This window comes from Lepus europaeus, chromosome X, assembly GCF_033115175.1.
Source record: "Lepus europaeus isolate LE1 chromosome X, mLepTim1.pri, whole genome shotgun sequence".
In the NCBI taxonomy this organism is placed as follows: domain Eukaryota; kingdom Metazoa; phylum Chordata; class Mammalia; order Lagomorpha; family Leporidae; genus Lepus; species Lepus europaeus.
In genome coordinates this window covers 101,045,384-101,051,443 of record NC_084850.1, presented here as the reverse complement: position 1 = coordinate 101,051,443, position 6,060 = coordinate 101,045,384, and positions in this window count along the sequence as shown.

The following is a 6,060-nucleotide window of genomic DNA, read 5'->3' as shown; positions in this document are numbered from 1 at the left end:
CTTATTGAAAATATACCAGGCAGCTCCAATAGAGTAAGTGGTAGAAACCATTAGAAAATGAATATCTGATTTAGAAATATGAGGATACTCCAAAAAGTTCATGGAAAATAGAATTTATAGGTATGTCTAGTTTGGTGCAAAAATTTGAAATCCATGCATACGAGGGGTCTTCACAAAGTTCATACAGGGGCTGACACTGTAGTGCAGCAGCTTAAGCCTCTGCCTACAGCGCTGGCATCCCAAATGGGTGCTGGTTCAAGTCCCAGATGCTCCTTTTTCTGATCCAGCTCCCTGCTAGTGTGCCTGGGAAAGCAGTGGAGGATGGCCCAAGTCCCTGGGCCTCTGTACCTACATGGGAGACCTAGAAGAAGTTCCTGGCTCTTGGCTTCAACCTGGCCCAGCCCCAGATGTTATGGCCATTTGGGGAGTGAACCAGCAGATGGAAGATCTCTTTCTCTTTCTCTCTCTGTAACTCTGCCTTTCAAATAAATAAATCTTTTTTAAAATGTTCATGCAAATACATATTATGGGGGCAGGAGTTTGGCACAGCAGTTAAGATACTGCTCTGGATGCCCACATCCCATATCTGTGTGCCTGGGTTTAGATCCCAGCTCTGCTAATTTTAGCTTCCTGATAATAAGCACACTGGGAGAGAGCAGATGATGACTCAAATATTTGGATCCCTACCACCCATGTGAAAGACCCAGATTGAGTTCCAGGTTCCTGAACGCTGACTGGGCATTTGGGGAGTGAATCAGCAGATGAAAGACTGTCTCTCTGCTTTTCTGCTTTTGAAGTAAATATATTTTTAAAGATTATTTATTTGAAAGGTAGAGTTACAGAGAGAGAGAGAGACAGAGAAATCTTCCATCCGCTAGTTCACTCCCCAAATGGCTGCAATGGCCAGAGCTGCACCGATCCAAAGGCAAGAGCCAGGAGCTTCTTCCGGGTCTCCCACGTAGGTGCAAGGGTCCAAGGACTTGGGCTATCTTCTACTGCTTTCCCAGGCACATTAGCAGGGAGCTGGATCAGAAGTGGACTCGAACTGGTGCCCATATATGATTCTGGCATTGCAGGCGGCAGCTTTACCTCCACAGCACCGGCCTCAGTAAAAATATTTTTAAAAGATGCATACTGTGAGCAAACTATACATGGATTTCAATTTTTTTTTCCACCAAAATGAGCTTTTACTTCTATGTTGAACTTTTTAAAGTACCCTCAATGCAGGCCTCACAGCCAATCCTAGCCATGCCCTAGGCTGAGAAGACAAGGTATCAAAAAGTATCCTAACCAGGGCTGTTTCCATATAGGTCTCTTTGGCCTGATTGCGGGGGAGGGTGGAGGGGTCCAAGCTTAACTTGGATGTGGTAGTCCTGGATGGCATCCTGGGGTAAGGTGTGCCTACCACTAACCAGAGGTGGGGGATGGGAAGATAATTTTGGAATTTCATTTCCCCTACATAATGAGAATTGCTCTGGCAGCTCAAGAGGGTAAATAAGGGCTGAGGGTTCAGGGACTTTTCAGTATGGCCACCTTATCCCAAAATGACCACTTGAGAGCCCTGCCCAATCAAGAAGAGGAGGAACAAATGTGGAAAGGCAAGAGGGCTTCAGCCAGCCCCAATTTAAGAATGTCCTCCTCCATCAACCCCCGTTACATCTCACTCACCAGATCTATCATGTGGTTACCAGAGCTGCAAAGGAGTCTGGGAAATGTTTAGCTGGACAGTCAACTACCCCAAATTAGGTTCTTTCTGTCGTGACTGAATAACCCTTACCCTGCAACCATTTCCCTCCAGGAACAGACTCCATGCCTTCCTGAGCTAGCAGAAAGCCCAGGTGAGGTGGCACGGGTTTCACAGCCTCAAAGAGCCTCTCACAAAATGGTTCCCAAAGCCTGACTTTCCAGGCCAAAAACTGACACTCCCTGCACACAAGGGACAAACACCAAATTACATCCACAATGAGGGCAGGGAAGGAAAGCCAAGGAGAGTCATGTCGGGACACAGTGGGCACGGGGAGGGGCTGGGGGGGAACCCATGGTGGGACAGGGGCCAGCAGGTGTGCAGGGCTATGACCCCAAACTCCCAGCAGGCAGTGGGTGGCAGCTGCGCATGACCACTCCCCAATCCCCATTCCTGGTGGGGTTGAGAGCAGCTTTGCTCCCCTTCCCCCACCCTGCTGCAGACCTTGTCCCAGCTCACCTGCCTCTCCCAGGACACAGGTGAGCAGGCCGCTTGGCCCCAACTAAGCTTTGTCAGTCTGGGGCACTGAGTCTGGGGGAATCCCATTCACAACGCGTCTCCCTTTCCCCTGAGCGAGCCCCTTCCTGGCCCAGGTCTAAAGGGCCCACCTCTCGCCGGGGGCTGGGTGGAGAAAGGAGAATGGGCCCACCCTGCGCCCTGCCTGTGGAAGCTGTGCAGGCTGAGAGTTTTTAGGATCAGCCCTCGCCACCTTGAGCTTCCTCCTTCACCAACTTTCTAGAGGAAAACGCGGCCCGGTGAGGCCGGCCTGCCAGTCCCCTCAGGGTCCTGTCAGGGCTCATGGGAGGTGGCAGCAGAAAGTTGGAGTGAACGTGGAATTCAAAGGCACAGCGCGTTTCCCAACATCCTTGGGGCACCCGAGCTATTTGGGGTGTCCCACCCTTGCCCACTATCTCTCCCTGGCCCTGCAGCCCTGCCAGTGAGCACCCCTCAGTTCACCTTTCCCGTCAGATCTGTGAAACCAGAGCACCCGGGTAGGCTGCTCAAAGTGGCGGTCTGCGGGGTCCGCGGGGTCTCCGGGGGCCCTAGGGTGCTGGCAACCACAGGCTCTCACCACAGTAAGTGCTCTGTGTTGCTTGAGCCACAGGCTGAGTCCTCTATCCTGTGGTATCGATGACCTTGGGCCAGTCCCTGTCACTTCACCGCTCCCAGCCTGGCTGTCTCTTATCAATAAAGCAGGCAGGGACAGTCGCCTCGGCCTCTGTCCCTTCTGCCCCTGTGTTGCTGGGAGTAGGTGAGCGCGGGGAACCTCGGGATCACCTGGAGCGTCCTGGGCTCTTCTGGGCAGGGGGTCATAGTCACCACCACCTAGGTCTGGAGGGAGGAGCCTGTCTCTCACCTCTCTAGATTTCCAGCTGCTCAGTCCCCAGGCTTAGGAGGCAGCCTTGACCTCTGCTTTTTAAGCGCTAAAGCAAGCCTATAGGTTCCACCTTCAGAATATACCAGAATCCCACCTCTCTTCTCCAGGGGGCACTGTCACCACACAGTGGCCTCCTCGATGCTGCACCTCTCTCTTCCCTCCACAGTCTGACCTCCAAGCTGGGTCTCCTCCCTTTTTCTGTCCCTAAGTGTTAGAGACGTTGAAGGCCTCATCCTGCCCCCCTCCCCTTCCTAGGCAAGCATATCCAATGACCATTTCCGTGGGTGATCGTGTGCCTAGCTGGGGGATTGCCAGCCTAGGCCAAGCAGGAGGGTAGGAGGGTGTGGTACACCATGCCTCCTAGGATGGCCTGAGTGCTGGCAGGGGGCAAGAGCCCCAGGCACATCCCTCCCCCGCCTTGAAGGGTCTTGTACAAATTGTCAATCAGGTAAACAACTCCCGGGTGTGGCCCTGGCCCATTAGGACCACCTGGAAATCTACCTGGCCTACATGATGTTCAAGCTGATAGGAGAAGCAAGCGGTGCCGATATCGGCTCTATCCTGTGGAATTGGTGTTGTCCGGAATTAGCTATGCCCCTTCTGCCTGCCCTTTAAAAGGTGCACTTGATCGTTAATAAAGTGGACGTGTTCACCAAAACTTGTCTCTGGTGTTTCTTGTCAAAGAACGCCACCGCCTCACCACTCCGGCAGTGTGTGGGCCTCTCAGGACGGGCTGAGCCTGCACATTTCCAGGGTCCCTCTGGGCTGAGGATGCCACAGCTGGATCTCCAGCTGGAACCTTGTCTCCCACCCCCGACTTACAGATCTCAAATTCAACAGGACTTTTCCAGGGTCACCTCGACGCCACCATCTGTCTCTTTCTGTGCCACTTCTGCCACAGTCTCCAGACAGAGTTGTGCTAACAGCCATTCTGGTGCACTTTTCATGGCCACCCTCTGACCCAGTCGACATGGAGGTGTATTCAATGTGCTAATGGTGATTCATTGTTAATAGCCAAGCCTAATTGAACACCTGCTGTGTGCCTAGCCCCTTCTAACATGCAAGATAATTTCCTTGCTTTTCATTTATTATCTCTCTCACTGCAAGAATTTAATCATCACTGCTCAATTTTTTTAAGATTTATTTATTTATTTGAAAGGCAGAGTGATGGGGTGGGGGTAGGGCGACAGACAGAACAAGAGTGAGAGCAAGAGAGAAATCTTTTTGCTGGTTCACTCCCCAAATGACCTCAACAGTCAAGGCTGGGCCAGGTTGAAGCCAGAAGCCTGGAACTCCATTTGTGGGTGATGTAAGGCCACCACAAAACACACCAAACACCGGAGTAAGGGAAAGGGTTTATTGGAGAAAATCCAGCAGACTGGAGGGAAGGGGTGAAGAAGGAGAAAGAAACAGAGAGAGGGACGGAGGGAGTGAGCGAGAGAGCAAGTGCGAGTGCCACGTGTTCAGGAACAGTTTCCTTTTAGAACTTTGCCAGAGGACGGCCAGGGAAGTAGAAGAAGCAAATCCTATTAGGGTGGGGGTGGAGCTTGTCGGTGGTTGGGTCACGTGGCCACCTGGCTTCCAGCAATGCCAGAAGGGGCTAGAGCCTAGGATGGTGTCAGGGTGTAGATCACGCCGTAGATAAGACTGAGCCATTTTACTAATAGGTGACAGGGGCCCAAGTACTTGGACCATCTTCCACTGCTTTCCAAGGATGCATTAGCAGGAAGCTAGATGGGAAGCATTCGTGCCCAGACTCTGCCAGGCACCCTGAGATGGGATGTTGGTGTCACAAGCAGTGACTGACCTGCTAGGTCATGTCACCATCCCCACTTGTGTCTGTTTGACTCACTGCCATATCAGAATGTCTGGCATGCAGGAAGAGTCTTTTTTTTTTTTTTTTTGGACAGGCAGAGTGGATAGTGAGAGAGAGAGACAGAGAGAAAGGTCTTCCTTTTTGCCGTTGGTTCACCCTCCAATGGCCGCTGCGGCCGGCGCATCGCGCTGATCCGAAGCCAGGAGCCAGGTGCTTCTCCTGGTCTCCCATGCGGGTGCAGGGCCCAAGCACTTGGGCCATCCTCCACTGCCTTCCCGGGCCATAGCAGAGAGCTGGCCTGGAAGAGGGGCAACAGGGACAGAATCTGGCGCCCCGACCAGGACTAGAACCCGGTGTGCCGGTGCCACAAGGCAGAGGATTAGTCTGTTAAGCCACGGCGCCGGCCAGGAAGATTCTTATATTAGTGAATGAGGATTAAATTCTCATAAAAATGCATAACACTTAACTGAGCACCTTTGGCTGAAATGTATTTTACTTATTTGTTTCTTGTCTGTCTCCAGACAACTATGCAGACTTATAGACAACAATGTGGAATGTAACTTTCACCAGGGCCAGATTTGTTGTCTGTTTTTTTTTTTTGTTTGTTTTTGTTTTTGTTTTTGCCTACCCTTATGTCTTTTCTGCATAGTAGGTTCTCAAAATATACATATGTAGAATAATAAAGACTAAATTCTGATGATAGTGGCTAACGGACTACATGATTCAGTTATTTATTTGGCTGTCGGTCTCTCTGCCTTTTAGAACATAAATCCCTGGGGGTGGGACTGTTTGGGGAGGTGCTGAGCCAGGTATGGTTCAGTGGTGATCACAAGATCCTGCCCTCCCTCTCAATGGGCAGAGTCTCATTGGGGGCTGATGAAAATATTCTAAAATTGCATTATGTTGATGGTTGTGCAATCCCGTGAATGTTAAAGTCCATTGAATGTATACTTTAACTGGGTAAGCTTTATGAGATGTAAATTATATCTCAGTAAAGCTGTTTTGGGGGCCAGTGTTGTGACACAACTACTTAAGCTGCCTCTTGGGATGCCCGCATCCCACACTGGAGCACCTATTCGAATCCCAGATGCTTCACTTCCGATCCAACTTCCTGCTAATGAA